The sequence below is a fragment of the Rhinolophus sinicus genome, chromosome X (genome assembly GCF_036562045.2).
Source record: "Rhinolophus sinicus isolate RSC01 chromosome X, ASM3656204v1, whole genome shotgun sequence".
Taxonomy (NCBI): Eukaryota; Metazoa; Chordata; class Mammalia; order Chiroptera; family Rhinolophidae; genus Rhinolophus; species Rhinolophus sinicus.
Window position 1 is genome coordinate 17520786 of NC_133768.1, and position 25668 is coordinate 17546453.

Consider the following 25668-nt stretch of genomic DNA (forward strand, 5'->3'; position numbering starts at 1 on the left):
TTCTGCGTGCTTGTGTTCCTGGCATTCTTCTCTCTTTGAAACGAGAGAACCATCTGTATGCCCAGGTCATTTCATAATAAAGTTTATGTTGTTACTACTGACACCGATTCAACCCTGAGTACAAAAATGTTGTGAGAAAGAGCCAGATTTCTGTGAGAAGCCACAAAGACTTGAATTTCAGAAGGTGAAAGCTTTTCTTTTCTTTGAAGGAAACTTGATTATTATTTCTCAAACTGCTCTTTTCTGGGTAAGGGTATGAAACCTAGAAAACATTTTAAAGCTGTAATTAAGGGGTCTAGTCCATGCTAAATGGAATATGATAAGCCTCTTGCTGTAGTAGGGTCTCCAAAGTTTTAATCAGCTCAGAAAAGAATTAACCCTTTATAACCTGAAAATTGGGTTTTGAAGTTGAGTTTTGCCTTTCAAAAGAACTTGTCTTTAAGACCATCTGGAAAAGTCTTTAGAACATACAGTATTATGGGCTCATGAGTGAGGTAAATGTGTGTGCCTAAGTGTTTCTATTGACCCTTTTCTAGTCAAGAATCACTAGAGAGAACAACACCCTAACCAGAAATGGCAGTAATGATTCACAAATACAAATGGAGGGTTTCTTCTCAGTAAGTAATTAAAAATATTTTTACAGTCATCACTGAAACTCTTCATATCTAGAGGTCAGATCTGGTATTATATTTCCTAATCTAATACATCTCTGGAGGAAAGTACCTAGTGTTTTAATAGGCTGTTTGGTTTGAAATGATAATGCGAAGAGTTGCCATTTTTAAGAGGAAAACTCACTGATGATTTAGTGGGGATTAGGTAGGCTTCATTTATCTGGATGGTGATGCTGAAATGGGAAAAGGATATATTTCATCCAAAATGGCCTCTGATGCTGTTCAACAAAGTATCTAGCTGTCTTTTTAGTGGGGAAACAGGATTTCACAATGTTTTTGTTTTGATTTTTGTTGTGGTTTTATTTGGGTCTGCTACTTAGTACATGCACACATGGATTTGACACAACTGAGAAGGTGGCTGAACCTGACCTTGGAGAAGTCACTTGGTAACTGAGAATAAGTTTGCTTATTTGTAAAATGGTGGCTTCTCTAAGCTCTTTTCCTCAATCACAGCCTGTATTGTACCTTTGCATCTATCTCCTGGTGGTAAAGCTAATCAGCAGGTAAAAGGAGGCGCTGAGAAAGAGGAAGAGAAAGGAAAGTAGAAATGAAGAATATTTCACCCCTTTCTTCTGGAAAGAATTTTATTAGCTCAATTCTGATTTACAGTAAAAAAAAGAGGAGGCTAGTCTACTTTATTATTTCTTTTACATCTAAGAAGGCTGTATGAACACTGTTTCTCAGACTCAGGAAGCAAATGAAGAGAAAAATGTCTCTATTGCTGTCTCATTTCCCTCAATGGCTGAAATGTTTTCTGTAGGATTCCAGACCTACCTATGAATGGGAGGTTGACAAGATGTATTTGGAGTGGGATAGCAGCAACTTTGCTACAGGAACTAGACCTGCAGGGATATGCATCTCCTTCACCTAATTTCCTCAAAAAGTAGAATGCCAGACATTGAAGACAAATAACCAGTATACTGCATCAGCATGGTAATGATTCAGCTGATTAGACCAACATATATTTCTCCTAATTGACTAGGAAGGTATTTTGGTTTCAGGACTACTAATTAAATGGTTTCATTTTTTATTAACTCTAGGCTCGGAGCTTCTATGCAAAGGCCCTTAAATTAGTTGCACATAAACACACATTCTTCTTTCAAATGGAATTTTTACTTTGAAGTAAAATTTTGGTGGGTGCAAGCCTACAGATTGTTTTGAAAAGGCTGCATAAATATAATTGGGTACAGTTGAGCGTTGCTTATTACTTCAACAATAGAGAGACTATTAATCAACAATTATCATATTTTCAGAACCTCCAGAGAAATGCAATTTTAAATACTAAGTTCTAAATGAAGACCAAGTTATTAAATATTAAAACTCAACACAGTTGAAAATAGCACCCCATTAAGGTTTTAAAACTGTCAGCCTTTGTTATTTTTAACTTGAATTGTTTTTCTTTCAGTATGCTAGATATATAACATGGAAACAACCTCATCATTAATATTCACTCAATCTGATGCCTCCAATGTAGCCACATGCAAGCAGAGCAGCATATCTGTAGAGCAGAATACTCTCTGGATAAGAAAATTGTCCATAATGAATCTAGCTACACTGCAGATAAAATGTAACCTCATCTCATATGACCATAACATTTACAGGAAAATTCATTAAATTTGCCCCAGAAAGGCAAAAGAGCATATTTCTCTACATTGATGGAAATCATTGATTTTTTTAAAAACTGAGGCCCTAAAAGCCTCGATAGATGGGATCCCACTTTCTAAATGTCTATACGTTGGAGACAGGATTGATAGTCTTATCAGTCTGTCCTTTGTGTACTTAAAACATCCCAAGTCTCTGGTGCTAAAAGATTTATACATCATTTTATATTTATAACTCATTTCTATTCATTACCCTTCAGGATGGCTGCAAGAAGGTTGTTCTGGTATTGGCCCCAGGTTTCAGAGAGGACAACAGCTACTGAGAGGTTATGTGATGAGATGGAAGCTTGCAAATGCAGCAGTAGGATTATAACAAACTGAGACTTTATTGTCTCTTAGAATATGTGATCAGAAGTAAAAGAGAAGCTTTGGAGATCCAGAGGATTTTGCTCATATGAGATAAATTCCCCCAAACCTTGGCACTTAGCACTTTACCCACTATTACTAGATCCTTAGAAGTCTACACTTGCCCTTAGAGGTTTCCTTGGGGCTATGTGTTGTGGCTACTAAATTAGGGGAATAGGTAGAGGGAGATGATTGCTATTTATCAGCCCTGAACATTCTCTTCATGTCATCATTCTCTGACACCATATATTTAAAGACAGAAAGAAGAGGCCAACATAATACAATGGTAAAAGTTATCCTTCGGGAAAGAAAATGTAACTGCGATTTTCACCCACTCTCAAGTAAGAGGAAACAAGTGAGTACTGCATTACACTGATTATCTTGAAACTTACTATGGTGGAAATTTCACAGAAAAGGAAAGTTAATCATTACCATTTCTTCGTGTTACAATGGCTTTGCTCCATGTATGTGCTTTTGGGAGCAACACATTATCTTGGCATTATTTCTAAAAATATATTTTTCTGATGATATTGTTCTGGGAAGTTTTTTCTTTTAATTTAATCGTGGTAAAATGCATGTAATATAAAATTTACTATCTTAAGGATTTTTAAGTGTACAGTTCAGTAGTGTCAAGTAAATTCACATTGTTGTACAACCAACCAATCTCCAGAACTCTTCAACTTCCAAAACTGAAACTCTATACCCATTAAAAAATAACTCCCCATTCCTTTTTCCCCCCAAACCCCTAACAATTATCATTCTATTGTTTGTATTTATGAATTTGACTACTCTAGTACCTCATATAAGTGAAATCATACAGTATTTGTTTTTTGTTTTCTTTTGTGACTGACTTGTTTGATTTTACATGTTTTCAAGGTTTATTCACATTGTAATGTGTCAGAATTTCCTTCCTTTTTAAGGCTGAATAATAATCCATTGTATGTTTATATCACATTTTATTCATTCATCCATAGATGAACAGTTGGTTGCTTCCACCCTTTGGCTACAAACAAGGGTTTACAAATACCTCTTCAAGACCCTGTTTTCAATTATTTTGGGTATATACTTAGAAGTGGAATTGCTGGATCATATGGCAGTTCCATTTCTAATTTTTTAAGAAACCCCAATACTGTTTTCTATAGTGGCTATACCATTTACATTCCTACCAATAGTGCACAAGGTTTCCAATTTCTCCATATCCTCATGAATATTTGCTATTTACTATTTTTTTAGTAGTCATCCTAATGGATGTGAGATGGTATCTCATTGTGGTTTTGATTTACATTTCCATAATGATTAGTGATGCTGAGCATCTTTTCATGTGCTTGTTAACTTTTGTATATCTTCTTTGGAGTAATGTTTATTCTAGTTCTTTGCCTGTTTTAAGAGCAGTTTTTATTTGTGTTTGTTTGTTTTGTTGTTGTTGAGTTGAGTTCTGTCAAGTTTTGTGGTAAAAGAATCACATGGTCAAAGAGTTTGGGAAATCCTCATTGTTTTATCACCTTCTTAAAGATTTTCAGTGTACCGATGTCATTTTAAAGGCTTTGAGAATTACTATGGTAAAGAAAATTGCTGACTTGTGTAACACAGCATTTCCCATACATAATTACTGTGGAAGCATTTTACATTGAATACTTATTCCCATTTTGACACAGTGGGTAGCCACTGAATGCAGTTTGTGGAAAGCTCTTCTAAGGGTTTAAAAAACCAATAGTTCATGAAGAAACATTTCCATTTGAGAAGTAATGGCTGTTGTATCAGTCTTCATCATGCTGTGTCTCCCACCCAGACAAGCTTTTCTCTTTCATCACTTTGCAGATATTTATTGAGTACTGACTCAGTGCTAGGGATATGAAAAAATAAGTGATAGCTACTTACTCAAAGAATCTCTGTGGGGAAGTAAATAATTATAGTAGAATTTGGAAAAGCTGCTGTGATAATGGTAAGACATATTATCTTAGGTTATTTGGTCACAAGTAAGAGAAAGCAAATCAAACTTGCTTTAGCAAAAGAGGAATGTGTTATAAGGATACAGCAGTATCTCGTGAAACTCAAGGGCAGGAATGCAGCCAGCTTAGGAAAGAGCTGGAAAGCAGCCAGGACTCTCTATTTGTCCTTTCTTCTTTATGAGGGCCTGTATAAGTCTACTATGTACAATATTCTTTTTATATGACTGCCACATAATTTTCCACTTTACATATTATACTTGTATGCACTTGCAGAGAATGTTTCGTTATTTTCAGTTCTTGTTCTAAATTCTAAGGAAAGAGAGTGACTGACTCAGCATGTGTCATCTATACATGGTTCAGTCAACTGTGGCCAATAGGATGGAGCTACATATCAAAACATGGCTACTATGGACCCAACATCTTCTCCAACTTCATCTCTTGTCTCCCTGTATTCATTCCATGTTGTACTGATACCAGTAATGATTGTTTATTGAGGAAATCAAAAATAACATAAAAGTTTACTATTGATAAGATAATTCTGGATAAACATTCAAAGCCTGACTTACATACCAGCAATAAATAATTACAAGATGTAACAGAAAAGTACAACCCATTCACATTAATAATAAAATGACAATTTAAATAAACTTTACTCTTAATAAGAATGTATAAGACTATAAAATTTTAAATTTAAATGACAAGCCATTGATCTTGGCCAAAATATCTAAATTGGTTTTTCTAGAAATTGAATTCTCTCTCAAACTCATTAGCTACCATCCTATATGCCTCTCCCTTTTACACAACTTGGATAAAAAGTGAGAGTAGTCATTGAAGTGAACCACCCAGCCTCAGTAGCACAGGCAGCAGATACTCATTTGCTGACTTATGCTGTCATCTGCTTTTATATATGTTAGCAACTTGAACTAATTGTCGAAGTAATGAATAAGTAAGAGAGGATTTAAGCAGTTTCAGGAAAGACAGATTAGCTCCCAGAAGCCAGAGAACAATAAATCAAAGTGGAATCCAGGTCTGAGAAGTTGGCAGAGAGTAAATTCACATACATAAAATATATTAGTTAAATTCTATTCACTGAGGTTCTGTATTTTCGTAATTTGCAATTTGAGAGGAATATTGTAGATTCGGAAAGGGAAATGTTTGGGAATAATGTTTTACATATTTCACAGTGAAGCATCTTCATCTTACGGGTTTTTAGAAAAGTTATTCTATGGATGATTTCCCCAAAATATTGGATGTTTACTACTGGCATTAGACAGTTTTAACTTAGGTAACAAAAATCCTAAATTGGTTCTCTCATTCTTTAAACCTGTTATATTTCTTTGGTCCACTAAAATTTATGTTTTTCACTCAGATAACTCTTCCTCAAATAGTTTAAATTCATGAGGTTAGATAGTGCTATTTTTCTGTTTTATTCTGTGACGCTTTAGCTCTTTAACTCTGTGAAGGCCTCTTATTTTTTTAAAGATGCTGATTTCTTGAGGGATACAGTTACTTGAGTACTAAGTGCTTAAGGTTTTATTACATTTCTTACTGCAGGCAATGGAAATTATCATTTTTGAATTATAATTAAGTGGAAATAGCTCACTGTTTGCCTTGTATTATTTAGACTCAAATATTATTCTTTGGCGAAGTAGAGAATAAAAGTAATTCCAAGAGAATACTAAGTGACATTTTCCTCCCTTTCATATGAAGTTGGGTATATATAGTAACACCTATAATTAAAGTTATAACAGCAGAAATGTACAGGCTATTAAAACTCTTCTAACTGATAGTTTTGACACAGAAGCATATTTGGGGCATCATCAAATCTCTTGAAGACATTTTAATATGCAGACAGATTCATTCATTAATCCACTCAACAAACTAGACAAACACTTTCTGGCTTTCAGGATTATCAATCTATGCTTCAAATCAGGGGTCAGGAAATTATTGCCTGCAGGCCAAATCCAGCCAATTCCTTGTTTTTATAAATAAAGTTTTATTGGAACACCACCAACACCATCAAACTCATTCATTTATGTATCATCTCTTGTTGTTTTGACAGTATAACAACAGAGTTGATTAGTTACAAGAGAGACCATGTTGCCTACAAAGCTGAAAATACTTACTCTATAACTCTTTATAGAGAACATTTGCAGAGAATTCCAGTTTCAGCTCCAAAATGCAAAAATCTGAGAAGTTATCACACTTTTTCTTATAACTCCTGTCTTTTCAACTGAGCAGACTGAAAGTCAATAATTTTCAAGGACCTATCAGAGAATTAAGGTTACAGGGAAACATGCCATCCCCAAATCTGGAGAGAGAGGTGAATGCAGAGACACAGTCAAGATTTTCTTATCAGGAGCAGAATCCACTGGGGCTATTAACTTGTAAGAACACTTAAATGACAGTCTTCACTAATTTCTTTAGACTGAGTGTGGGCTAGTATGAGAGTAAGAAAATCCTCGGGTCTTAGGGGGGCCCCCACACTTTCATGGAATTTACCTCCAGCAACATCACCAGTGTGAAATGTTGAAAAAGATGCCCTTGAGACTATGGTAGTGGGAGGAGAAGAGTAACCACTGCGAAATATGCCCAGAGTCTTCTCTATAACAAAGACCTTGTCCCAAATGGGGAAGGATATCCTCTCATTTCAGCTATCTCTAACTTTCCTGTCTCACTCAAGGAGGGTAAGCTAAGGAATGCTTGTGAAAGTCAGAACGTAGGGACACAGGTCCAGTAAAACACTGGGATTTAATCATAAGGTAATCATATGCCTCCCCTCCCCCCACCCCTTATCACCACACCAAACAGCAATCCAGTATAACAGTGAATTAAGCTGAATGAGCTGTAAGAAATGGACTCTGTCTGAAAAGGAATACTTAGGGAAGCTCAAAGTTTCCAGGAAACACAAAGAAAAGGACCCAAAAGGAACTAGAATCATTACAGCTGCACAAACATTAAACACAGTCCAACTCCTAACCAGATTAACATAAAACATCACACTAAAGGCTTATTTCCCTCAGTTTTTAATTATCTGATGAGTCATGTCTAGCTTTCAACAAAAAAATTAAAAGGCATTCTAAAAGGAAGAAAAAATTTTTCTGAAGACACTTGGCAAGTATCAGAACTACACTCAGATATGAATAAATGTTGGGATTATCAGAAGGGAATTTAAAATAACTATGATTAATATCTTAAGGGTTATAATGAAAAAAACTAGACAACATGCAAGAACATGGGTAATATAAGCAGAGAAACAGAAACTCTAAGAAAAAAATCATAAGGCAATAGAAATTTTTAAAAACCACTGTAAAGGAAATGAAGAATGTCTTTGACAGGGTTGAATAGAGAACTAGTGAGCTTGAAGATACATACTTCACTAGAAACTTCCCTAATGGGAGTGCAAATAGAAAAAATAAAGAATGAAAAAGCATAACAGAATATTCAAGAACTGTGGGACTATTTCAAAATATGTAACATACATCAGGTCCTTGAATAATGTCATTTCACTCAGCATCGTTTTGTTATAACATTGACGAGAAAAAAAAATCTATTCTGGGCTGGAGCCACAGTCTGTGCAGAGTTTGCAAGTTCTCCTATGTCTGCGTGAGTTTTCTTTGGGCAATCCTGCTTCCTCCCGTATCCCAAAGCTGTGCACATTAGATAAACTGTGGTATCCAAATTGTCCCAGTATGAGTGAGTGCATGTATGCATGCATGCACACGCACACACCCTGTGGTGGAAGGGCATCCTGTCCAGGGTTGGTTCCCACTTTGTGCCCTGAGCTGCTGGGATAGGCTACAGCCACCCTCAACCCTGAACTGGAATAAGTGGGATGCAAAATAATTATCTTACTTATTTTTATTAATCTTTCTTAAATGTATGTATAGCTCACATTTATTTCAATGCTTAATACTAGAAGTGTTGGAGGGGGGGTCTTCATTTAGAAGTTTGCTGATGTTTTTGTGGCCAGAAATATGTGGTGAGAACTTAACTCTTGTTTAGATCAATTAGCCTATGGTAAAATTGGTTTCCTTATATGTCTCTTCACTTAAAGTCCCAGTTTCCAAGAACCTACTGATGATATTAAGTGAGGACTTACTGTACATGTAAAACCAAAAGGAAAAAAAGAGAAAACGGAGCAGAATAAATATTTTAAATAAGAAGATCAAGAATTTTCCAAAATTGATGACAGAAACCAAACAACAGATCCAGAAAGCTCATAGAACATCAAGCAAGATGAATAGTAAAAATACCATACCTACTTGCATCATATTCAGACTGCAGAAAAACAAAAACAAAAACAAAATTCTGAAAGAAATCAGAGGGAAGAAAAACATCTATAGAGGAACAAGGATAAGAATTACAGTATACTTCTTGTCAGAAACCATGCAAGGAAGGACATAGTGAAATTAAATATTTAAAGTGTTAAAAAAAAATCCAGAATTCTATATCCAGGGAAATTACCCTTCAAACGTGAAAAAGAAACAAAGACTTTCCCATACAAACAATAATTGGGAGAATTCATCACCAGCAAACTTGTCTTGCAAGAAATATTTTTACAAGTTCTTCAGGAAGAAGGAAGATGGCATAGGTCAGACGCTTAGATCATGCACAAAAAGGAAGATTTTCAGAAAAATGATAAATGAAGGCAAAATAAAATATTCTATTTTTAAAAATTATTTATTGAACTAAAAAATAACTGTGTAAAGTACTATTAGTAACACTGAATAGGTGAACTGAATGACAGCAATATCATAAGGGATGTGAGGAGGAATTGGGAATACTCCGCTGTAACATACATGAAGCACTACAGTGTTATTTGATGGTGGATTAAATTAGTTAGCAATATATATTGTAAAGTCTAAAAATTTATAGAAGTAAGTATAATTGATATGTTGAGAATGGAGATAAAATGAAACCATAAAAATTGACCAACTAAAACCAGAAAAGGCAGAAAATAGAGTAAAAAAGAAACAAAACCAAATAAAATAGAAAGCAGTTATGAACATGGTAGATATTTATTCAACTATATCAATAATCACTTTATTTTTTAAATTTTTATTAAATTTATTGGGGTGACATTGATTAGTAACATTATATAGGTTTCAAGTGTACAATTCTATAAAACATCATTTTAAATGTGAATGATATAAATACACCAATTAAAAGACAGAGATTGTTAGAGTGGATTAGAAAAAAGGCTCAAGTATATTTTCTATAAGAAACCAAATTTAAATATAAAGACTCAGATAGGTTAAAAGTAAAGGGATGGAGAAAGATATACTATGCTAACACTAATAGAAAAAGATGCAGTAGCTGCATTAATTTTAGATAAAGCAGACTTCAGAATAAGAAAGTTATCAAGGATAAAGAAGGGCACTACTTAATGATAGAGGAGTAAACTCTCTAAGAAGACATAACAATACTAAACATCTGTGCACCTCAAATATATGAGGAAAAAACTAGAACTGAAAGAAGAAATCAAATATTATAATTGGAGACTTTAACATGTGCCGTCATCAGTAATTGCCGGGTTAAGCGGCCAAAAAATAGGTAAGGATAGGTTCATCAATTTGATCTAATTGATATTTATGAAATAGTCCATCCAACAACAGCAGAAAACACCTTCTTCTAAAGCTCACATGGCACACTCAGCATAATAGAATACATTTGGGACTGTAAAGCACACATTAACAAATTTAAAAGAATTAACATCATACTGAGTTGTATTACTCAGACCACAATGGAATTGAATTAGAAATCAATAACAAAAAGATAGCTAGAAAATCCCTAAATATCAGGAAATGAAACAACATACTCCTCAATAACACAAAGGTCAAAGAAGACTCAAGAGAAATTAAAAAGTATTTTAAATTAAATGAAAAAAAAAAAAACTTATCAAAAATTTTGGGATGCAGCCAAAATAATAATTAAAGGAAAGTTTATAGCACTGAAAGCAGATGGGGTGTGATAAAAAAAATACGGTGAATGATGTTGCCAAGTGCCATCCAACAAAAGGCAGGGATCTTCAATATGGGAAATGGTGCATGGAACCTTAGTAATAGTATGTGACAAGATTCAACTTGTTCGGTGCAGTTGGGTGTGAGCTAAGATCGAGAGAAGGTGTGTTTCAAAGTGTGTTGTAAATCATCCTCCATCATGACAACTCTCCGTGTCACACATCATTTTGGTTATATGGCAATTTCTGTCAAATAAAAACATTATGGTTTGTCCTTATTCACCATATTCACTGGATCTGGCACCCTGTGACTTCCGGCTGTTCTCCGAAGTCAAAATGACTATGAAAGGTAAATGTTTTGAATTGATTCAGGACATGGAGGCAGCCATGACAGCACAACTAAAGACACTCATGAAAGAGGATTTAACAGAACTGCTTCAGAAAGTGGCAAGAACGATGGGATAAGTGTGTTTGGAGTGAGGGGGAGTATTTTGAGGGGGATTAATGGCAATGTGTCTTTTACTGTAATAATTTTTTTTAAACATTCACCATATTGTTTGATTACACCTTGTATATTAGAAAAGAAAGATCTAAAATCAATAATCTAAGTAAGTATCTACTTTAGGAAACTTAAGAAAGAAGAGCAATTTAAGCCTAAAGCAAGAAGAAAGGAAATAATAAATATTAGAGGAGAAATTGATTAAATTGAAAATAGGAAAACAACAGGGAAGATCAATGAAACCAAAAGCTGGTTCTTTGAAAAAATGAAAAATATTGATAAACTTCTCCAGGTTAATCATTAAAAAAATTGACAAGGTAATAACTTACCAATATTAGAAATGAAAGGGGAATCATCAATCTAATACCATGGATATTAAACAGATAATAAAGGAATATTATAAATAACTCTAAGCCCCCAAATTTGATAACTTAGATGAAATCAGTCAATCCCTTGAAATACACAGACTACCACAATTAACATAAGGAGAAATAAATGGTCTGAATAGTCATATATCTCTTAAACCAATAAACTTAAAAAAAAAGAAATTGAATCAATAATTAATACACTTCAAAAACAAAAAAACAAAAAAACACACCAGGCCCAGATGGTTTCAAATGTGAATTCTTCCCAATATTTAAGGAAGAAATGATACCAATTCTCCATAGTCTCATCCAGAAAATAGATGCAGTGGGAATGCTTCCTGACTCATTCTATGAGGCCAGTGTTACTCAAATAGCAAAACCAAATAAAGACATTATAAAAGAAAGGAAAACTGCAAACTATCATCTCTCTTGAAAGTAGACACAAAAACCCTCAAAATTATATTGTACGATGTATAAAAGGAATTTAACACCATGACCAAGTGAGATTTATTCTAGCTGTGAGAAAGCAGTTCAATATTTAAAAAAATCAATGTAATATACCATATCAACAGACTAAGTAAAAAAGTCATATTATTATATCAATTGGTATAGAAAAAGATTTGATAAAATCCAATATCCATTCATGGTAACTCTCAGCAAACTAGAAATAATCAGGAACTTCCTAAACTTCATAAAGAACAACTACAACTAATATCATACTTAATGGTGATAAACTGAATATTCATCTCCTAAGATTGGGAATAAAGCAAGGATAGCCTCTCTCACCTCTCCTATTCAACATCATACTGGAAGTTATAAACAGTATAAAAAGACAAGAAAATCAAATAAATGTTATACATATTTAGAAGGAAGAAATAAAGCTGTCTTTGTTTTTAGATGACATTTTCTGTATAGAAAATTCTCAAAAAATCAAGAAAGGAAGGAAGGAAGGAAGGAAGGAAGGAAGGAAGGAAGGAAGGAAGGAAGGAAGGAAGGAAGGAAGGAAGGAAGGAAGGAAGGAAGGAAGGAAGGAAGGAAGGAAGGAAGGAAGGAAGGAAGGAAGGAAGGAAGGAAGGAAGGAAAGGGAAAAAACCCAAAACCAAAAACTCGCAAACTCCTGGATCTAAAAGTGAGAATACGAGGATTGACAATTAAGTTTGCGAACTCACCCTAGAAAAATTGCTCCATACCTCATTGCTGCATATCACTATGGTCACCTTCAAAGTACTCCCCTTGGGAAGCTGTGTACCAATACTAGCGCTTAGTCCACCTTCAAAGCAATTTTAGAACTCTTTTTCTGGAAGGGCCATCAGAGCTGTTGTCATATTACCCTTGATGTCCTAAATGTCATCCAAATCTTCCTTTCAATATTTTCTTTATCTTTGGGTAAAGAAAGAAGTGATTGGGGGCCAGATCAGGTGAGTAGGGAGGGTGTTCCAATACACTTATTTGTTTACTGGCTAAAAACTCCCTCACAGACAGTGCCGTGTGAGCTGGTGCAATGTCGTGATGCAAGAGCCATGAATTGTTGGCAAAAAGTTCAGGTCATCTAACTTTTTCACGCAGCCTTTTCAGCACTTCCAAATAGTAAACTTGGTTAACTGTTTGTCCAGTTGGTACAAATTAATAATGAATAATCCCTCTGACATTAAAAAAAGGTTAGCAACATTGTTGCAACAAGTTCGCGAACTTAATTGTCAGATCTCATATTTGAATAAATAATTAAATGGAGGAGAAAAGACAAATCTTCCATGCAGAAGAATTCTAAATAATTTATATAGATATTCCACTTGCAATTTACATAGCATTACTCTCTACTCCTTAAGTGCAGGCTCTGCATGGTGACTTCCTTCCAAAAATCATAGTATAGAAAAATACAGAAAGAGGGAAAGAAGAGCAACTTTAGAGTAGAGACTAATCGGTCAGGTGATCAAGGTCAGCATCAACAGCCATAAGTCATTTTGATAGTATACTCTAGCCATGTTATTATGTGATGAAAATAGCACTTTACCTCTGTGATCTTCCTTCCCAAAACCTGTAACCCCAGTTTAATCATAAGAGAACATCAGACAAATCCCAACTGATGAACATTATACAAAATATCTGATGACGAATTCTCAAGATTCTCAAGGTCATCAAAAACAAGGGAATATAAGGAACTGTCACAGCATAAAGGAGCACAAAGAGATCTGATGACTAAATATAATGTGGTATCCTGGATGAGATCCTGGAACTGAAAAAGGACATTAGGAACAAACTAAAGAAATGTAAAGTATGGACTTTAATAATAATACATCAATATTAGTTCATTAATTCTAACAAATCTATCTTATAAAGTAATATATTAATAATAGGCAAAACTGGGTGTGGGGTATATGGGAACTCTTTTCTATTCTCTTCGTAATTTTTCTGTAAGTCTAAAATTGTTCTAAAATAAAAAGTTAATAAAAACTTTGCTGACCCTACTTTAGGTGACAGAAAAATGGAAGCAATTGGTTTACACATCATTTGTGGGACGATAAAAAGAATGTAAATTTGTTAAAGGAAGATAACAAGATGGTTTCAAATCATCCTCAAACACTGAACAGTCAGTTTAAGCCCTGATTCCTCTCTGTGCAAAATTAACTACCTTTCAGCGTGGGATGACAGCATATTGCATGGCATAGGAAATTGGAAAGAAATATACAAAATATTGTGATGTTCAACCCAAAAGAGTTCCTTGCAAATATTTGATAGAGATTCATTACATATATACTTTACTTTAAAAATTGCAATTTAAATTCACAGCTTTTATTCTATTTAAAGGAGAGAAGTATTTGTTTATAGAAATGAATTCTTATCAAGGAATGGAATTAAATGTGAATAAGAGACCCTTCTGATAGAAGGCAAAAGCTGGAAAAAAAAATTTATCGCATGAGGTAAAAGCAATTCATTGCTTTTGTGAAGCAACCCCACAGAGTTAATTCCTCAATGGTGCTGAAGGCTTTTACTTTGAAATTCATTTGATTGACCTAAAGCTTAAAATGCAGGGTGACTCAAGGATAATTGACAGGAGGGAGAGAACATCATGCTAGCATTGTCATGTATGCCCTCACTCATTCCCTTGTTAAAGGATGCATTATGTAAATGTACCCACCCTGATTTTAGAATTAGATTCAGGTGTACAAAACAATGTAATAGAGATTTATAACCCTCACAAAGTGATATCCCCCCTCTCCCAATCTAAAACCCCTCTGACATCGTACATAGCTGTTACAATTCCACTGACTCTATTCCTTATGCTGTACTCCTTTTCTTGTGACTATGTATATATATTGCTTTATAGTTGACATTCATTATTATTCAGCTTCAGCTTCAGGTGTACCGCGCAGTGATAAAGCATCTACACCGTCCCTGAAGTGGTCTCCCTAATAAGACAAGTGTCCATCGGATACCCTATAAAATCTTTACAACATTATGGATTATATTCCCCAAACTGTCTTTCATATCCCTGTGGCAATCTTGTGGTTACCGATTGTCCTTTCTAATCCCCTCACCTTCTCTCTCATCCCTACCCCCCTCCCATCTAGCAACCATCAGTTTTTTTTCTCTATGTCTCTGAGACTGTTTTTGATTAGTTTGTTCATTTATTCTATTCTTTAGATTCCACATATGAGATCACATGGCATTTGTCTTTCTACATCTGACTTATTTCATTTAGCATAATGTTCTCTAAGTCCATCCATATCATTGCAAATGGTAAGATTTCACTCTTTTCTACGGCCTGGTAATACTCCATTTTTGTCGTGCAGGAGACCCTGCTCGCTGCGCCATTTGTCGTGCGGGGCGGCCTGCAGGGTCTCTGGTCCCGCTCCCCACACAAGAACGCAGGATATGGTGAGGCCAAAAAGGAACACCCACGGAGCCATAGGTAGGGGAGTCATACCACTATGGTCTCACTGGAGGCTGGGCCCACCGGACGCGCGACCTACCGACCGCCTTTCCGCCAACCGACCGACGACTCTCCTCTACTCTCCTCGACTCTGTTCCTCTACTTTCCTCTACTCTCCTCGGCTCTCCTCGGCTCTCCTCGGCTCTCCTCGGCTCTCCTCCGTAGCCGCAGCAGTTATACTAGCGGCCAATCGGCTAACCGGCCACAGGCGACGGCCAATCAGCCACAGCTGACGGCCATCCACTACCCGAGCCAGCACCCTTCCACGTGAGGCCGAGAGCCTGTAAACTACTTTCTGGGGCTCTGTCCCCATACCATTGTACAAATGTACCACAGTTTCTTAATCCAGTTGTCTACCGATGGGCATTTCGGTTGTTTCTATATCTTGGCTATTGTGAATAGTGCTGCAAGAAACATAGGGGTGCATATATTTTTTCAAATTAGCGTTTTGGATTTCTCTGGATAGATACCTACAAGTGGAATTACTGGGTCATAAGGTAGTTCAATTTCCAGCTTTTTGAGATACCTCCATACTTTTTTTCCACAGTGGCTGCACCAATCTGCAATCCCACCAATAGTGCACCAGGGTTCCCTTTTCTCCACATCCTCGCCAGCGCTTGTTTGTTGATTTATTGATGATAGTCATTCTGATTGGAGTGAGGTGGTATCTCATGGTGGTTTTTATTTGCATTTCTCTAATGATTAGTGAGGTTGAGCATTTATTATGTCTGTTGGCCATCTGTATGTCCTCTTCATGTCCTTGGCCCATTTTTTAATTGGGTTGTTTGTTTTTTTGGTGTTGAGTTGAATGAGTTTTTTTTTTTTTTTGAATTTTGGATATTAACCCCTTATCAGATATATCATTGAGAAATATCTTCTCCCATTCAGTAGGATGTGTTTCTTTATTTGTTTGTCTTGTTCCTTTGTTGCTTTCAGTTTTATATCCTCCATATGAGTGAAATCATATGGTTCTCGACTTTTTCTGTTTGATTTACTGATTCTCTGTTTTAAGGCCATAGAGAGAACCCAGTTAATACAGAGGGACACATAAAAACTAAGTAGAAAAGATGCACTATGTCCTTGGGTTTGGAGATAAAAAACTAGCTTTTGGTTCTTTATTTGTGATGCATTTTCCTAGCATTAACTGAAAAACACAGAATTTTGTTTTATGGTCTTAAAATCTCCTATATTTCCTCTTTTAGTATCAATGTATTCAAAGAGAAATAACTTGAGCAAAATAAAGTTGATGGCCCTAATCTCAATTGACTTTTATCTTGTGTTCCCTGGAATCCAGGGCTATCCTGCAAGCCTGTTATTTTTTAAACCTAAGCTAGCTATAAATGAATCAGAATTGTATCATTCTAGGATACACACAATTGGAGGAGGGACTTGAAAATTAAAATCCTGAAAATTTTTTTTATCAATTTCATTTATATTTGAAGAGTAATTTGAAATGCTTTCTTAACAGCAAAAGAGGGATTAAACCTCTTTATCTTCACTTTCAAAAAAGGGGGGGATTTGACTAAGTGTAGGTATATATTCAGTGTCAAGACTTAGTCATGCAAGGGAGGGTAAGGCTTATTAACCAGTGGTAATCGATGCAGGCATTAGTGTCACATAGCTGCAGAATCAAGCCATTGTCTTTCATGGGTACACTTCTTCCTCAGTGCTCAGTTCGTTAGTATGCAGCTGGAAAATACCAGCACAGAGTAAGCCAAGGCAGACAAAGAAATGACTCAAGTGAGATTTAAACTCCATGACTATACATAGTCCCAGAAAGTTGAAAGAACTTAACTATTCACAGCAGGTCAAAAGCCCACAGTTTTCTTTCAGTGAAACAATCCACATTATCCTTGCGGCAAGAATGATGACAAAATGAATTTGAAAATATCTGCAGAATGGTGCTGGTGTCTTTGGTCAAGAAATAATAGCAAGAATTCCTTTCATCTTCCCAGACTTACAGCTTGTTCCTGATACAAAGTGGCCTAGTGAGGTTACGACTATAACATCAGACTGGAAAGGCTTGGGTTGTAAGCTTATATCCACATTGCTTAGTCACATTAGAAAATATTAAGTGTTTTGTAAAAAACAAGTCAGAGAAGGGAGATCAGGATTGAGGGTGGGAGTAATTTTAGATAGAGTAGTCTGGTAGTTTAAAGACATGTCTGTAAATCCTTTGACACATTTCCCATGGAGACAAGGTTCTCTATGTCCCATCCCCTTGAATCTGGGATGGTCACTGTAAATTGCTTGTAACCAATAGAATTCAATGGAAGTAAAACTTTATGATTTTTGTGGTCATAAAAAGCAATGTGGCTTACAATGGAGTCACCAAAGTTTTCCCAAATGTACTGTAGGAGGTGGTAGAGACTACCCCAACTTTGAGAATCACTGGTCAATAATTTCTATTAGCTTGAACACATTGTAGATAATTTCTTCTTGACTTCAGTAAGGACAGTTGGTTTTCACCCACCTAGAGCAATTGTATGATGGCAACCTGTTCTTATTTATTCATTTTTATGTAGCTGACCATCCTGGGAGTGGAAGATAAGGAGAACTTAGGTAGAAATGGCTGTGGTTAGTTCTCGGTGGAAATTTGTGCTCCATACTCTCTTAATTATACTTTATTAAATATTTTAGGCTTCCTTCACCTGCCCAGTGGTCTTCTCCACTCTCATGGGGCTCATTCTCGAGACACAGATGTGTACCTTGAAAGATGTCAAGTCCCAGTGGCACTTTCTTCTTTCCACTAACAGCCAGGAAAACAGAAAACAGAAGTTGCTCTGTGCATTTCAAGCATGAATGGTTTTAATACAGGATATAAGAAACTTATGTAAAGTTTGGAAGATCTGCGGGAGCAAAGATCAGGGAAGTGGCCAGCTGAAATCTTGGAATGAAGCACCCAAACAGGTGGTTTATAAGAATTAACTTGGAAATTGCTGCAATTCAATGCATTTCTAGAAGATGCCAATAACCATCTTACTCTGTAGCAGTGAGGAGAGTGGTTTTCAAGGGCTCTCCTCTAGAGGCTCTGTGAACTTCATGTTTGTTAACACGTCTCCCCAAATATTCCTGGTATCCCTCTTTTTTGGCAGGCTCAATCCTGGAACCAAACACAGAGAGGATGTTGTGGAAAACGTAGTTCTATTTCCTCCTCTACAGTGCATTAGTGTAAGTTAGAAGGAGGTGGTGATGAAGAAAAGTTGACAACAGACAACCCAGCCTACTGGCTTCATAGAGCCTTTGTGGTGATTAAATGCAATGATGCATATAAAGTGATGGAAGAACACGCAACTGGAATAAATGTTACCTACTGTTAGTAGAATTAGTATATTATTAGTAGTAGATACTTCCTGAGGAGGAAGATGGAGACAATCCTGTTGTGTTCTGATATCTTTACTTGGAAATAGAAACTGTGGCCAAAAACTCATATTCCTTCTCTCTTAGTTTTATACCTTTCTTTTTAGTCCAGATTGAGTTTCCTTTCCAGAAGAGGATTATGAAGTATATATACACACGAATTAAATGTACCTGTCACAGAAAATTAAAATATCATCATCCAAAACTCTAAGCTGATATAGCTTGGGGCTTTGCATACTAATTCAAAGATATGAAAACCTTTCAAGAATCTACAAAACTAGGGGAGGCAGTTCAAGATGGTGGCACAGGAAAAGCCTGAATTCACCTTCTCCTACAAACACAATAAATCTACAGCTAAAGATGAAACAATTCCCTTTGGAAAATACCTGAAAACTAGCTGAACAGTTCCTCTACAACAAAAGGCAAAAGGGCCACATCCAGATGGAAGGAGAGGCAGAGATGTGGTTTCACCAAAACTCCACCCTTGGCGCAGTGACCCCCAATTGTGAGCGTTCTCATAAATACGGAGCTTGTCCTTGAGGTGTGAGGGGTTTGTGCCCCACTTCAGGTACCACAACCCTTGGGACCTGAACCAGAGGGATCAGCCCCCATAAAGTCTGGCTTTGAAATCCAACAGGGCTTACATCCAAGAGAACCATAGGGCTCTAGAAAATGGAGATTCTGATGTCAAGGTCTTGCATTCAGACTCACTCAGGGATGCAGTGCAAAAGCAGCAATTTGAAAAGCACCTAGACCATATGTGAAGAAGATGCATTTGCTAATCCTAAAGAGCCTGCTGGAAGGGCAGGAACCAGTTTGAACTCTCTCTAGAGACAGAGGTGCTGGTGGATGCTAATTTTGCATTTATGATCAATTTGAAAATTTTTTTAGAAATTTATTGGGATGACAATGGTTAGTATAATTACACAAATTTTAAAGTATTAAAAAAGTATATTCTGCTTGTAATGCCTCTTTCCTTGATTACTGATGGAGTTGAGAATTTTTGGTAGTGCCTATTCACAATTACTCTAGACTGGGTCTATCCCTTCTTTCGGCTAATGGGACAGTAGCAAACTTAAAGCATTTGTGTATTTCCACTTCTGCTGTTGGGCCTCTGCTGTTGATTATTTCTCCTGACTTTCCTTTATAATGTCTTATTTTGGGGGGGAGGGGGTTCTGTGACGTCTTCTTATAAGTTCATATTGGTATGAACTTTTTTTTTTAATGGGGATATTTTGAGAACTGAGTAGAAGTTATATCCTTCTGGGATATATATATATATATATATATATATATATATATATATATATATATATATATATATATATATATATATATATCTCCTTCTGCTAGGCACCTGTGAGCATTACCACCCAAGACAATACTAATACAACTCCTTGGCTTAATGATTTTTGGACAACCCAGTAAATATAAACTGGGCCCCAAACATATCTTAGGGGAAACTCTTCCCTCTCTCCCCTCTATCTAGATCCAAGTATCACAGAGATGAAAGTTTCCTTGCTGTCTCCTTTTGTGAGACGTATTTAAAAAATATTTTTGCTGAAGATATAACCACGAGGGCCCTAGATATATTCAGCCAGACCCAATCTGATTTCACACATTTTATGGACCCTGGGCTTTGCCTCCTGTTCCCCATGCAGCTGATGTTATAGGGCAAGCACTGGTTTGAGAGCTTGCTTATGTCTCTAGAGTCATCATTTTATTTTTTGACCGCCGAGGATTTTCCTTTCTTGCTGACTCATTCACATATTTTCAAAGATTGAAAAATATATTTTATCCATCTTTGTTATTTTATTGCTAGACATTTTTTCCTGGCTATTCAGTGTGCCCCTGCCATATATTTCAGAAAAAGAATTTCAAAGAGAGCATGTAAGCTGGATCAGTAACTTAGGACAGATTAAATAACATTAGCCCCTTCCTTTAAGCTTCCAGTTCCTGAGAGAATAATGTCAGAAATCTATTGAAAACTTCCAAGTCAGACTTTCCAGTGGCACAAATAAAACCACTCGGCTCGCAAAAGACTTCTGTACCAGTACCTAGCATGAGTGAGTGTGGAAATTTCTTCGAGTGAAAAAATGTTGGTACGTATTAACTATCCAGCATTGAACAATATCAATTATAAAACTGATGTAATCTTGGAAACTAAGTTGGACTCAAAAACTTTGACAATGGATTCTATAAAATATTTTTGAATAAAATAAGCCAATTATGTACACAATAAGACAGAATTAAGTTAATTCTTTTTTTTATTATTAAATTTATTGGGGTGACAATTGTTAGTAAAATTACATAGATTTCAGGTGTACAATTCTGTATTACATCATCTATGGAAGTTAATTCTTAAATGCCTATTGAGAATACTGGAACACTTTCTCGAGATCTGGGTGAGAATGTCTGCTTCTCGGCACCCTTGTAAACATAGGACTTATATACTCTTATTAGATAAAACTAATGGGCCTTTGATGTAAAATGACAATATATGGAATTTAGAGCTCTAAAAAATGACTCTGGGATTGTATGAAGTTCTCTTTTAGTAACTGAATAATGTCATAAATATCTGGCTTTATGTGGAGTGAGGAGACATCTTACTATCATCATCAGTATTTGTACCCTCACTGATGATTCCTGCTTTTTTTGTTGAAATAATATATAAGTCTTGTCAATATATGAAACAAAATAAGAGGGTGACTGAGAGGCTATTTCAAAGCTTGAATTACAGAGTCCACTGACTTGAGTTTGAACTCTAGATTTGCCACTACTAACTACAAAAACAAGAAAAAAGAATTCAACTCTCTGAGGCTCAGAGATCTGAAATGTTTACAAATTTCTTATACTGTTAACTTCACAATAAAATGCAATTTAGGGCTAAGTCCCAAATATTATTGAACTAGTATATTAACAGATTACTCTACTTCGATATTTTTCTTCATACAGAGAAAATAACATTAGCAGAAGGAGGAAGAACAATTTTCACCTTTGTGTCTAAAAATTACTTATCAAAAAAACAAGACAGACAAGTATATTTATACTGTTTAAGAGGCCCTTATAAATAAATTTGTACATTATTTATATGGTAAGAAGTTTTTCTGTTTGTCAAATCTCCTCAGATTTGTATACTTGATTTTTCTCTCAAAGAGTCCAAGATGTATTTGTATACCTTCTAAAACTGATTCACAGCCCAAGTAATATGATTCTCAACATCATATGCTGGAGCAGAGGGTTAGAGAAATCTAAATAACAGGGTTCCCTTCCAATGCTGGCCCAACAGCCAGCATTTTCTAAGTTTGTAAACTTTTTATAACTAAACACAGGTTGTGTGGCCTTTCCTATTATTTGCCCAATAACAGCTTTTGTATGCTCCTCCTTCTTAGAAGCTACGCCAATGTTTGATCACAGCTGTGAGCAATTTGAGTCAAAAAAGAAGATGATTAATGGGGGGAACTAAGTCATGGAGCATTGGGTGCCTGCCAAAGAATTGATAAAGGACTTGGTTTAATACCTGGGAATCACAGCTTTATCTAATGCTTATAAAGCCCAAGGCATAAAATATGTAAAACATGACATGTTCTATGACTGCAGTGATACCTCCCAGCCAAAAATGGGTATTAAGATCTGTTTAAGTAGGCTACACTCAGCATGACTGGCTTTTACTATAGCAGGTGTGATGTCCTTCTATAAGATAATACCAGTGAAAATTGGATTTGGACCTTATTTGATGATACATAATAATTAACTATTTTTAAAATGAGACATATTTTTAAAAATCTTACCGAAGCTGCCCTTACACAATATCAGAATGAGGTGAACAGTATTAAAAATTCACAAAATTGTCGAATCATTTGGCAAGGAAGTCCTTGTTTTACAACTGTGGAGATTAGTCCAAATTTCATTTTGTTCCCCAATAGTGGTTCCATGTAACATAATCGAGTTAAAAAAGGTCTCACTACTTCTCAATTCCACATTTGAATTACAGTTTTCACATACTGTACATTTTACTGCAATCCAGATGTCAGCAATAGCCGAGAGAAGTTTGTTTATTCTCAATTTCATGCCTTACAGAAAGTTTAATGACATTTTCTAAATTGCTGCATAGTCTCAGAGAGGTCATACTCTTATGGTCACCTTTGGCTTTACTCCCTGTTTATTTTGAATTAGTGTATTGTATAAAGTGTTTTACTAACCAGTGTATTCTGCATAGCCTAACTCATTCACTTATTTATTTACCAAAATTTATTTAGGGCCTACTACTTGGTAGGCCACATAATATGTGAGGAACTAGGATGGTTTTAGGGGAAATAATAGGCTAGTGTGGGGAGGAGACATTTGTTAAATAATCACACAAATAAATAGAACGTTATGAATAAGAGGTGTTATGATGAAAAAGTATGTTTAAAAATTATAGTAAGTAGATTTTATTTAGGAGGTTAGACAGCTTCCCTGAAAAAAATGCCCATTAATATGTGATCCAAAAGAATTGTAAGAGTTAACCAAGCCAAAGGAGAGGGTAAGAAAGTTCCATGTTTCATTTAATGGTAATGACTTAAGCCCTAATGTAAAGGATTGGGTTCCATGAGAAAGTTTGGAATATGACAGTGATAAAGGATAACAGAAAATGTACAGTTTGTGAGGTAAAAGGACTGATCTTATATAGAAGGAGTGGCAGCCCTCTTTTCACAGAAAGGAAAGGAGGATATCCGAAAGTTAGAGGTCCCTTGATTAGTATGTTAGATGGAGGAAATATAAGGGCGTTACCACCGATACAAATAGAGAGTTCCATGTGGATGGCCCTGTGGTGGGAAGGAAATCATAAAGGAAGGTAATTATAGTTGAAGTACAAAAATCAGGAGGTACTGTGATGTGAGATGATGCTGGAAAAATGGGCATGTCATATAAAAAATTGTAGGTCATGTTACAGTTGGTGGTTACTGTCCAAGTAACAATGAAAAGCCACTGATGTAATGGAGGTATGATCTAATCAGGTTTGCATTTCAAAGCAGCACCTTGGTTACCCCAATTTGGAATATGACTGAATGGAGAAGCCAAAAGTTAAAGTAGACTATTGCAGGAGTCCATTGAGGGTTGGAGACAGCTTAGGCCAGGGTGGTTGCAGTAGATATGGAAAGACATGAAAAAATAACAGACATGGAAAATTCGACACATATGAGTATTTAGGAGGTAAAATTGACAGCTTTGTGATTAATTTGATACAAGGGTTAAAGTTTAAGGAAGAGTCATGGATTACTCCAGAGTTTCTTCCTTTTATAAGTATTTGGATGGTGATACCATTCACTCTTCAATGTAACAGGATCAAGTAGGGAGATCAGGAATTTTATTTTTGACATGTATTTGAAGCATATATAAAGAAATGTCCAGTAGGCATTTGAAATTATGGCCTAGGGTTCCAAGGAGAGTTTTGTTCTGTAGAAATTGAATTTTGAGTCATCAGATGATGGGTGCTAATTGAAACTGAATGAGTATGAGATCACTTAGTAAAAGAACAGTGTAGGAATAAAAGAGAACTTAAGTTTCAGTTTTGAGGAACTTCAACATTAGGTGTCCAGGAAGCAGAAGAATATGAAACTGCAAATAAGGCAGTAGTGAGAGGTCAGAGCAGAGGAAACAAAACAAAACAAAACAAGGGAGAGTAATGGCTTCCAAGCCAAGAGATTAAAGTTTTTCAAGAAGGGAGTGGTTGACAATGTCAAGTGCTGTGGAAATCTTGAACAAGGAAATAATTTAAATTTTCCATTGGATTTGGAGAGATGATAGTGATGGGAAGAGTCCAGATTAGATTGGGTTGAGAAGTGAGGGGAAAATAAGAAAATGAGGACAATTTTGCCAACTACTCTCAAGAAGCTAAGCAGTGAAAAAAAGAAAAAGGGTAATAGGTGGTAGTAGTTGTTGTAGCACGTGAGAAAGAGGAAGGTTTTGTTGTTGTTATTGTGTGTTTTTTTTAATGATAATGGCTTAAGCCCTGATGTGAAAGATTCTGTTCCACTGAGAATTTGGAATATGAAAGTAATAAGGGATAACAAATAGTGTATGTACAGTTCATGAGGCAGAAGGACCTACCTTATATATGGGAGGAGAGGTACCCATCTCTTCACAGAAAGGAATGAGGATACTACAAAGTTAGAAGTTCCTTGATTGGTATGTTAGTTGGGGGTGGGGAGAAATAATGGAGTTACCATATCTAATGATTTCTCATTTCACCTAAAATGCCAGACTATTGTCTGATAAGTGGAGAGATGGAGGGGAAGGCTTGATGCTTTGAGTGGAGAAGGTGTGAAATAGCTGTTACAAAGAGTCTGTGGGCACTGTTCAGATCCCCTTTGAGGTTGGAGATTTTTATTTATAACTGGATCAACTTGCCCTGTTAACAGGACTTTCCCTGGTGGTATTTAACTACAGGAATAGAGAAAACAGATGGTTGAGCTATAGAAGGTTGGAATTTAATTAAGTGCCACACACATAAAACGAACTGGCCCTGACAAAAACCTCAGCTTCCTTACTTAATTCCTCCTACTCTCCCCCACACATCCTTAAAAACCCATTCATAAAAGGCCCTTGATTTGTGCATTAGAATTTTCTTAATTTTTGAGGACAATAGGTATGCATTGCAGCATTGAAGCCCATTAAAAGTTGATTAGACATCTTTTTCTTAAAATGCTTTCTTCTACCATGCAGTTCTGTGAATTGTCTCTTCCCTCTTTCCCTTTCTCTACTTTCCTTTTTTGTTTAATTTCTGTTTATTTCTAATGCAGAGCCATGGAGCCACCCTTTTTGTTTCATTGCTTCCTGCTAAACTCAGCCCTCAGGATGTCACCTTCTCTCAGAAATAGTTTATCAACATGTTTTCCTAAACAAAGACATTTCCCTCCCTAAAATAAATTCAGGTGCCAGC

The 25668-nt window shown here is 35.9% G+C and overlaps 1 long non-coding RNA gene across 1 annotated transcript in view; it reads right to left on the reverse strand.

Annotated features, from left to right (window-relative positions):
* Positions 1–25668, reverse strand: part of LOC141569541 (uncharacterized) — a 742180-nt gene that overhangs the window by 97409 nt on the left and 619103 nt on the right. The gene's annotated exons all lie outside the window — the stretch shown is intronic.